This window comes from Bolinopsis microptera, chromosome 4 (assembly GCF_026151205.1).
Source record: "Bolinopsis microptera isolate Bmic1 chromosome 4, MBARI_Bmic_1.0, whole genome shotgun sequence".
Taxonomy (NCBI): domain Eukaryota; kingdom Metazoa; phylum Ctenophora; class Tentaculata; order Lobata; family Bolinopsidae; genus Bolinopsis; species Bolinopsis microptera.
In genome coordinates this window covers 11,603,110-11,614,172 of record NC_087075.1, presented here as the reverse complement: position 1 = coordinate 11,614,172, position 11,063 = coordinate 11,603,110, and positions in this window count along the sequence as shown.

The following is an 11,063-nucleotide window of genomic DNA, read 5'->3' as shown; positions in this document are numbered from 1 at the left end:
TTTGTATCACGTTGCGACCCCCACGGTCGTTTCACTAGGTGAGGGGCGGGTCATACAACGTATAACAAGGTAAAATTTGATATTGCTTCTGGTAGCTTACCTGAGGACCCCAGGCTATTATGTTCATTAACAATATAGATTTGGCGGAATGACAGGCTGAGCGCGGCCCAGTAACTGGTAGCTAAACAGCCAATCAAATGGTTGTATTGCCAGGAGATTGCTCTCAGGAGTCAGGAACTGAATATTGTGAAACTCCTAACAAAATGGAGCTACTCAACAATTCATTTAGCTTTACCATTTACCTGGCCCACCAGTCCGGAGTCCCAATACGCGGCGCTCTTTTCTAGCTTCTCACATCATATTTACACGTGCAGAAACAAGCAAGCAGGTAACTAGGACCGACTATCAAGCCGCGCGCCAGCTATACGACCAAATATCATTCTGAGGAACTGTAAATTTGAGCTATGGACATTTGAGCTGTGGAATTATTTCATATTTGTCTATTAGTATTGTTAATGGACCAAGCGTGCTAAATCACTTTACAGTCGATCTGCGATCTTCGAGATTTTTCTAAAAAGACCCCGACAGTTGAAACCTACTACCATATTATACCTTTATACCTTATACCATATATACCTGATTCGATGTATTTTCAAACTGCAAACGCTGGTCGCTGATTCCGAGTGTATAGTAGAAGTCTTTTACGGGAATACGGGCATTTTCTGCTCGATACGCTAGGTACCCCAAATCTACACTTTCTTATAAACGTATTTTTGACCGTAGAATCGATTAAAAGTGGTTTTTAAATGATATAAGTAAAACCAAGTTTCCCCGGGTAAAATCGCAAAAAACTGATTTTTGGGCCAAAAATTGGTTTAAAAAACATTTCACTTGTATTGATACACTTTATCGAAATTTGAATATTGTCACTTCGCAAGCGTTTTTGCCAAATTTTCGACGCGCACAACGCACAAAAGCATTAAGTTGTTATTATATCAATGGGCACCCGCGCGTTCATCAACAAGAAATGCGGCCGCTTTTTTGTGCATGGCCGCTCAATTTCCCGATCCGTGATGGCGTATTTTATCATTTTCTATACAACCTCGGGACCCCAGTTTTTACTGTTTATAAATATGCAGATATGGCGAAGTGACAGGCCGAGCGCCACCAAGTTAATATAATTCCATATTGAATTTGAAAATCGTGTATATTTTTAAAAACCATATGCTTATTGTTTATGCAACCTGACACCCGACACGGATGTGTGAAAAATAGTATCACAGTGCTGGCAAGCACGACCGTTGCATTTATTGTGGGTATACTATGTTCCCCATTTACTATTATACCCCCTTTACTATTATACCCCCTTTACTATTATACCCCTTTTACTATTATACCCCCTTTGGTACACGTTACAAGCCTCTTTTGTGCACGCGAAGCGTGCACTCCGGCCGGAGGCGGCGGCCGAAGGCCGCCGCCTCCGGCAGGAGTTTTCCAGGCATTAAGACTCATCGGAAGTCGTTCAGCAGATTTATTTTTAGTTCAAAACATTCTAATTTGATGTCAAAGATGACAGGAATAAAAAATAGTTATGTTCAGATTTTTAAGAAATTTGCATAAAATACTCGCCAGCACTGTTATATTATTATACGAAATTCGGTAAAAAACCCAAAATCGCCATATTCAGGTGCCCTAAAAACCATGTTAAAATTGAGTTAGAGATCTGAAATTTTTCAGGGCGTCTAGACGTTGACCAAATTGACTGCAAAAAAAGTTTCAGGTTTCAGGAGCATCGGGAAATGGGTTTTCTAGAACCCCTGTTTTACGACAGATTGTCGGGACATATACATCACAGTGCTGGCAAGCACGACCGTTGCATTTATTGTGGGTATACTATGTTCCCCATTTACTATTATACCCCCTTTACTATTATACCCCCTTTACTATTATACCCCTTTTACTATTATACCCCCTTTGGTACACGTTACAAGCCTCTTTTGTGCACGCGAAGCGTGCACTCCGGCCGGAGGCGGCGGCCGAAGGCCGCCGCCTCCGGCAGGAGTTTTTCAGGCATTAAGACTCATCGGAAGTCGTTCAGCAGATTTATTTTTAGTTCAAAACATTCTAATTTGATGTCAAAGATGACAGGAATAAAAATAGTTATGTTGAGATTTTTAAGAAATTTGCATAAAATACTCGCCAGCACTGTTATACGAAATTCGGTAAAAAACCCAAAATCGCCATATTCAGGTGCCTTAAAAACCATGTTAAAATTGAGTTATAGATCTGAAATTTTTCAGGGCGTCTAGACGTTGACCAAATCGACTGCAAAAAAAGTTTCAGGTCTCAGGATCATCGGGAAATGGGTTTTCTAGAACCCCTGTTTTACGATAGATTGTCGTGATACATACATACCTATATACATATATTCAGGGATAGACGCTTTGCCAGTCAATTGTAGCCTGTATTTAATTGTCCATAGATTCAAAAGTATAAAAGATACAGCCATTTCCGACCACAGGTCTTGAAAATAATTGTTCATACTTTAGTTTACATTGTATAAACAAATTATTTGACGTCATGAACACCCCTTGATGACGTCATCAAGTTAACCGTTTTTAAAACTTGATTTTTGACAAAGTAATAACTTTAAAAAATGATTTTAAACCATTAAAAAGTAATTGTATTCAAAATCTGAGGAAATTTTCATCTTAGATAATTGTTCAAGCATTCTGAAAATCTACCGGAAAGTTTTTTTAGCTTGCTCCTTCATAAAGATATTCGTCATTGAAGTTTGTGCTTTTTTGAAGAATTATTTTATAAAAACGTCAATTTTGCGATTTAGTATTCTCTGGTGTTGGGCCATGCCTTGGGTCGTGGAGCTCAGTTCTGCTTCCTATAGGTATAAATTGTGCATTAGGCTAGTTTTAAAGTTGAAAATCGAAAAGTTGCACACCTGGGGACACGCCCAAATTGATAGAAAATTGCTAAAATCACTGAAAATTGCTGTTTTCGTCATTTTCTGTCAACTTTAGAGTGCCGTTGTGATTACAGTTCTTCTTGAAATACTTTGAAACTTTGCATGCTTATCAAACTATATATAAAACAATTACATGCAAAAATTTACGGCGATTCAATATTGGATGCGCACGCAACGTCCGCTCAAAGTTTGCACGTGCGAAAGGTGAGAATTTTGCTCATTCGTGATTTCCAACAAATTCTGCTTTTTAATGTCATTATGTATGAATTTAATGCCAACTTGAATGAGTATAAAGTGGCATATTCAGTCAGTGATGGACCGATACGCTTACCTAAACACAAGGAAATGTTTTTAAAGGAAAAATTTCGAAATCGTTGAAACTTCCTCCTTATTAATATTAATGAATATATCAGTTTATATTTCGACTTTATAAAGTACCCTGACATTATAATCAAAAAGAGATGATATTTTACCAAAACCCATAATCATGGGTAGAGTGGACCGCTGCCAGTGTCTCTCTTTACCAAACAAAAGGAAATGATATTAATTTGATTGACCGTTCTCAAATGCAAAATGATACCGAGAATGAAATCGGTCCCTCGCTTTTCCCATTCATTTACAATTGTAATAGATTAAGAAGAACTACCCAAAGGCATCTGTGGGGGAAAAGCGAGCGACCGATTTCATTCTCGGTATCATTTTGCATTTGAGAACGGTCAATCAAATTAATATCATTTCCTTTTGTTTGGTAAAGAGAGACACTGGCAGCGGTCCACTCTACCCATGATTATGGGTTTTGGTAAAATACAGATATACAGATATATATATTCAGGGATAGACGCTTTGCCAGTCAATTGTAGCCTGTATTTAAGTGTCCATAGATTGAAAAGTATAAAAGATACAGCCATTTCCGACCACAAGTCTTGCAAATAATTGTTTACACTTTAGTTTACATTGTATAAAAAATTTATTTGACGTCATGAACACCGCTTGATGACGTCATCAAGTTAACCGTTTTTAAAACTTGATTTTTGACAAAGTAATTAACTTTTAAAATTAATTTTAACCCATTAAGGAGTAATTTTATTCAAAATCTGAGGAAATTTTTACCTTAGATAATTGTTCAAGCATTCTGAAAATCTACCGGAAAGTTTTTCTAGCTTGCTCCTTCATAAAGATATTTGTCATTGAAGTTTGTGCTTTTTTGAAGAATTATTTTATAAAAACGTCAATTTTGCGATTTAGTATTCTTTGGTGTTGGGCCATGCCTTGGGTTGTGGAGCTCAGTTCTGCTTCCTATAGGTATAAATTGTGCATTAGGCTAGTTTTAAAGTTGAAAATCGAAAAGTTGCACACGTGGGGACACGCCCAAATTGATAGAAAATTGCTAAAATCACTGAAAATTGCTGTTTTCGTCATTTTCTGTCAACTTTAGAGTGCCGTTGTGATTACAGTTCTTCTTGAAATACTTTGAAACTTTGCATGCTTATCAAGCTATATATAAAACAATTACATGCAAAAATTTACGGCGATTCAATATTGGATGCGCATGCAACGTCCGCTCAAAGTTTGCACGTGCGAAAGGTGAGAATTTTGCTCATTCGTGATTTCCAACAAATTCTGCTTTGCCACGACAGTTTAATGTCATTATATATGAATTTAATGTCAACTTGAATGAGTATTAAGTGGTATATTCAGTCAGTGATGGACCGATATGCTTACCTAAACACAAGGAAATGTTTTTAAAGGAAAAATTTCGAAATCGTTGAAACTTCCTCCTTATTATAATGAAGATATCAGTTTATATTTCGACTTTATAAAGTACCCTGACATTATAATCAAAAAGAGATGATATTTTACCAAAACCCATAATCATGGGTAGAGTGGACCGCTGCCAGTGTCTCTCTTTCCCAAACAAAAGGAAATGATATTAATTTGATTGACCGTTCTCAAATGCAAAATGATACCGAGAATGAAATCGGTCGCTCGCTTTTCCCATTCATTTACAATTGTAATAGATTAAGAAGAACTACCCAAAGGCAGCTGTACTCGGCAATAAAGATTCAATAAACTTCAGCTAATGCAATAAGTGATAACTACCACCCTTACCCCGAAATACTAGGTATCGACCCGAACGCAACCCAAAGAGATTTTTACAGCATCTGATTGACATGTAATCAATCGAAAATTATTACAATTCGTAAGCCGTGAATGAATGGGAAAAGCGAGCGACCGATTTCATTCTCGGTATCATTTTGCATTTGAGAACGGTCAATCAAATTAATATCATTTCCTTTTGTTTGGGAAAGAGAGACACTGGCAGCGGTCCACTCTACCCATGATTATGGGTTTTGGTAAAATAAGTAACTCAAAATAATAATAGTATGCTATCAATTAGTGCCTAGCACAAATATTTTGTAAATGCGCAGTAACGCCGCGCACAGTCGCAACACAATTTTTGATAAAACAGCTAGGACCAATGTTCTCCGCAATCTTTTCACTTTTCAGCCTCTTCCACAGTTTCACATACCAGGCAGCCTTAATTTGCAATACCTCTTCCACAAGAGCTCCACTCAAAAATTAGATTTCCACAGCTCAATCTAGAATCATTTTTTTGTGTACTATTTCAAAGCGCGATCAACGCCTGATCAACCAATGTCGGTCGCACGTCAATGCATAAAAAAGCTTCCGCATTGCTTTAAATTGTTACAGTACGTTTTCCGAATTTATAAATGCTACATCATACTTGATACTACTTTCTTCTTTGTTCTGTAGGGCCACATACTTATGCCGTCAGCAGTCAGCATAATTTTCGTTTTGTAGACCATCCGCTTAAACTTGTCCATAGTATATAGTTCAGATTCGTCCGAAGTTTTAAAACACCCATTCCTGTATTTCCGAACTTATGAGTCACGTATTTTAACAATTGACCACAGGTTTCTATTATTCCCTGTTAACACCATTACTTTATCAACCACATTACTTTATCAACACATTACTTTATCAACCACAAATATTCCGCTTTCGACTGTCGATTTATGTGGTTACTGGCTTTACTTGTAAAGTTGTACTTTTTAGTTAAAGATGGAGTCTGCGAGTATGAATTCTACCGAAGAAACTTCTACTTCTAATTCTCACAAGGAGATCAGGAAATACTCCTTACGAATACGAGTGAGTAAAAATGTTGAAGTTTAAATAAAACACGCTTTATATAGTTTATTTTTAATATCAAATATATTTATATGTTTTGGCAGGAATGATAATAATTCATAGGTCGGTCGTGAATTGCAGCTACAATTACACTGGAAATACTTTCCAGCGTGCGGTACTTTAGATTAAAAAACCGTTAAATTTTCTTTACCCGTTTTACTTTTATGCCATCTGCATTAATTACAATGTTACAGTACTAATTAACATTTCGATCGAATTTGATGAATAAAGCTCGATCTTTAGTTATGGATTTTTTAAACATCTGAAACTACTTTTATTTAGCGAATCAAGAGATACAAGAAATAATGGATACCGAAAGAGAGTCGAGTGAGTCCGAATCTAATTCAGAGTTCGATCGAATCGAAACTAACGTGGACGATATAGCTGGATATAGAGATATAATAATACTTCAGTCTATCTCAAAAGGTATGATTATTATAATATTAATAGAGATATTTGTAATGGACCCGACAAGTTAAAACATTACGGAATACGGGCAATAGGCATAAGAGTTTCGATCAGACTGCGATAACTCAATCCGAGAAATCTCTCACAAACAAAGTCTCGTAGTGTGTCCACTTTCATCGGACGTGATATGAGAGATGTCCCACAGTCCCACACACGAAACGAAAATACAATGAATTGCCCGTGTTCAATGATCAAAATAATGTTCCGTTTGTACTAATTCTTGCTACCTATCTATCTAGTCCTTAGGTTTGCAGCTTACTCTGAATGAGTGTTGGCGACTGCCAAGGTTTAATAATGGCTTTGTGGTCGAGGTCCCTCTAGTAGAAAGTATTTAATAATTTTCAATAATATGTAATAATATAATTATGACCTGATTTTATCAGGTCAGTCAATGAATTCTGAGAAGAGTACTACGCCAGAACCATTATTTCGGAAGAATCTAGGTCAGAATGGATATCGAGAGGAAAGTTCATCTGATTCTGATAAGGGGACGATATCAGGTAAGGGCAATTTGGTAATCTATCGATGGTCACTTAATTAAAGGCACGGTTACCGTTAAGTGTCCGTTCCTTAAGTAACCATATTCTCATATTAGGCGTTAAACGTGTCTTTACTGTGCCTTTATCGTGGATTGAGTGTCCGTTATGTGTGCGTTGACCATGCCGTAACACTAACTGTACCTTAAGTGACCTGTTATTGTGCTCTCGTATATTGACGTGTTACTACGCGTGTAACTAGGCTATTTAACAGCGGAATCACAGGGCTATTATGTGTTTACCTTACTAAATACCTGTCTAGCAATGTTTACTTGTGACTTGGGAATCTTGCGGTGATTTATTTAGTTTTAGGATTACTGATAATTAGGTTCAGCACCCTTGAGGGGCTTTATTTGGTTTACTGTCGTATCACGTGAGCCTATTGGGGGTCATGTGATTCGGTGATTTTTGTGTAGAATGTTCTTCTACGAGACCGAAGATTTTGGATATATCTCCGGTCTCGTTTCTCTTTGTATTACGTACTACATAGATCAAATATTATTACATAACTGTTAAACAGTATAAATCTATTACAGGAATTCCCGCTCTTGGCTAGGAAATTTGATTACGAATTTGGGCCGGACTCTAAAAACATTGATGTTCCGTGGTACGACTTGTTCCTGAATCACATTGTTGAAGGAATGAGGTAAATCTTTAAAACCAATTTCTTATGGACTGTAGGTCTGTAGAAGCATTAAAATCGGGCGTTGCTTGCCACAGGCTATCCCGAATTTATAAGGCTTACTTTGATCTTTAACAGTATCACTGACATTGTCTCTTCCGCGGTGGTCCCAGACCACTAAACTAATATTGCCTGGGAGTTTCATGAAATGAAGTATTAGAGACGATCAAATTTTGCGTTTGTAGATAGACATTTAGTTGTCGGCTATATCGAAAGGGCAAATTAACCCTGGAAATAAGGTTCAGATTATAATTTTATTCTTTTATAGGTACGTAACAGCAAAGCAAAAAAGATCAAGTCATTATACTCAGACGATTTCATTAGTTCATCGGAGCTAGGCGGGATAAATTTCTTGAAAAAAGTTATCAGAGGGTATACAGAAATCAGCAATGTAGAGAACTGAAAGTGAAGATGTCCTCTTTCAAGATTTTTAAAACTGTCTCGACCATTTGATATGATAATGATATTGTAAGAAAGTTGGTATAATTTATCGTTAGGGTTAATAAGATTTTACCGTTAATAAGATTTCAACGGGTTAATAGGATTTCACCGTATGCTTTAGTTAGGAATTGGGTTAGGGTTGAAGTCTTCTTTCTTGGAGTCTGTAGTCGATGTCTTCAAACATAGATATCGACTACAGACTTCGAGAGTCTTGAAGCTCTGTTATCACCACCCCTGGTGCAACCCCGTCGCGTCGGGTTGAAGACGGAGAGACAGGGACTTCCAGGAGATATCATGGCCTGCTATGTGCAACTCGTAGGAGTGTGCAGTGTTCCTGGTGAGTGTTACTTCTAAATCTGCTTAATGGGATCGCCAAACAGTTAATAGACAGTTGCCTAGGTACTGTCATATCTAAGCGGAAACTTGTCTTTGGACATCGCTTATGTGTTTATATCTCGAACTACACAGGGTCCTGCTCCTGTAACCTGGTCAGTGGTAGCCTGTGAGGGTGTAGACTGCTCCTTTATTGTTTTATGTTTATCTATATCGGTATTTTGATTGTCCGATCCAAAACTAAATCCTGGGTTCCCACGAGACGTGGTAGCCTGTAAGCGTGTAGACCGCTTTTCTATCTTTGTTTTGAGTGTCCGATCTAAAACCAAAACCTGGGGTCGGTTACATGAAACATGGGAGCCTGTGAGGGCGTTTATAGTTTCCTGCGAAAGGAGTTATTTGCTCATGCTGGTGCATTGTGGAAAGAGCATGGTTATGCTCTAAGGCTAGTACTAGTACTAGTAGAGCTTATTAAACACCTACGCATATATGATATAAGATCGCGCGCGTTCCGCGCATTTTGTTCAATTTAAAGTCAATCTTTTAAACAAATAAGTATAATTCGTATATCTTTGATTAACGTTTTAGTTATGAATATTTTCCTGCCTATACCTAAAACTTTGACTGTATTGTTATTTAGAAAATTTCTGATCATTTCGTGTAAATATGCCCATTTAGTTTTACTTATTTCATATGTTATGATCAAAACAAAATGGAAGACTTTTATTTGTTTTAAAATGCACTTAACTCTATTTACAGTTAAGCTAGAAATTTCAAAATTGCTAGATAATGATATTTAGATCATAAATTGTATGATGTATTAAAAATCATACTAAAAGGATTGTTCTGGAATTTATGGACAGCATTTAAAGAGTGATTATAATATATATCTTGTCAAAACGCGAGAAAACGCGCAAAATACTTAGTTTGCAATTTGCGCTTTTGCATGCAGCCACTGTGACGCGCACAACGCACAAAAGCATTAAGTTGTTATTATATCAATGGGCACCCGCGCGTTCATCAACAAGAAATGCGGCCGCTTTTTTTTGTGCATGGCCGCTCAATTTCCCGATCCGTGATGGCGTATTTTATCATTTTCTATACAACCTGGGGACCCCAGTTTTTACTGTTTATAAATATGCAGATATGGCGAAGTGACAGGCCGAGCGCCACCAAGTTAATATAATTCCATATTGAATTTGAAAATCGTGTATATTTTTAAAAACCATATGCTTATTGTTTATGCAACCTGACACCCGACACGGATGTGTGAAAAATAGTATAAGTAACTCAAAATAATAATAGTATGCTATCAATTAGTGCCTAGTGGGATATGTACATGGTGAAATTAACAATGTACTTGGTCAGTTCAGCGCCGCGCGCCAACAATTAGCTAATTTGGATTATTCCGCAAAATAACTTTGCGCAGGTAGTCACGTGGGCGATTACAGTGTGTGCATGCAGGCAGGTACGGTCGCTCGCACGCTCGCACGCTCGCAGGTACGGTCGCAAAGCTACCATATACAAAAAAAACCTCGTTCGCTAACCCTTGTCCTTGACTCTTTTGTGCCTTCGGCACTTTGAGTCATGGATCGGGAAAAAATTTCAAACAGCCATAACTCAGGCCTCAGCAAGATTACGTTTATTTTAGTTTTGTAGGTTTATAACCTACCAGGACGCGCGCCGGGTTGGACTCGTCGACGATCCTGATATTTGAAACATATATTTTACGAGTATCACCGCACCCGTTAACTTTAGTTCACATTTTCACACCAAATAGAAAACAATGTGACCTTATTCATTATTGCTGACAAAATATGAATAGAATTACTTTATATTGGCCTAAGAGTTCTGAGTTTCACCTAACTATGTGCTTTCGCGCCACTTCGGGCGCGCTTGTTTCACAAGTCAAGAAAAGCACCTATCCACGAACCCCGATGGGAACTGGGAAGGTTCGTGCGCGCGTGCACAGTGCTGACAACAGCGTCTATGTATCGCAGGTAGTCTTGACACTTCTCCCTCCAGTATACAGTAACCACTTTTCAGGTTTCTATAGTGCATAGTGACAGTGTATAGGGGTTAATTAGGTATAAACTACAGTTTAGCTGTACTTACACCTACATTCACAAGCATGCATGAGCTCACCTGGTCCAATGAGCGGTCGAAACGAAGGACAAGGTCTGGTGACGTCATAGTCACGTGACCTCATAGGCTTTTTACCGCCGTGAGGCGGGCGCACGCTACTGCAAGCGCAAGGGCTCTGGATAGAGCAAGTTCTGAGTTATAAACTTTCACATAGCCATGTGTATACGCGTACTGCGTGACGCGCTTACGGCGGTCGCGCGCTACTGCAAGCGAGAGGGCTCTGGTTAGAGCAATTTGCTCTATTGTCTATCCAGAGCTCTTGCGATTG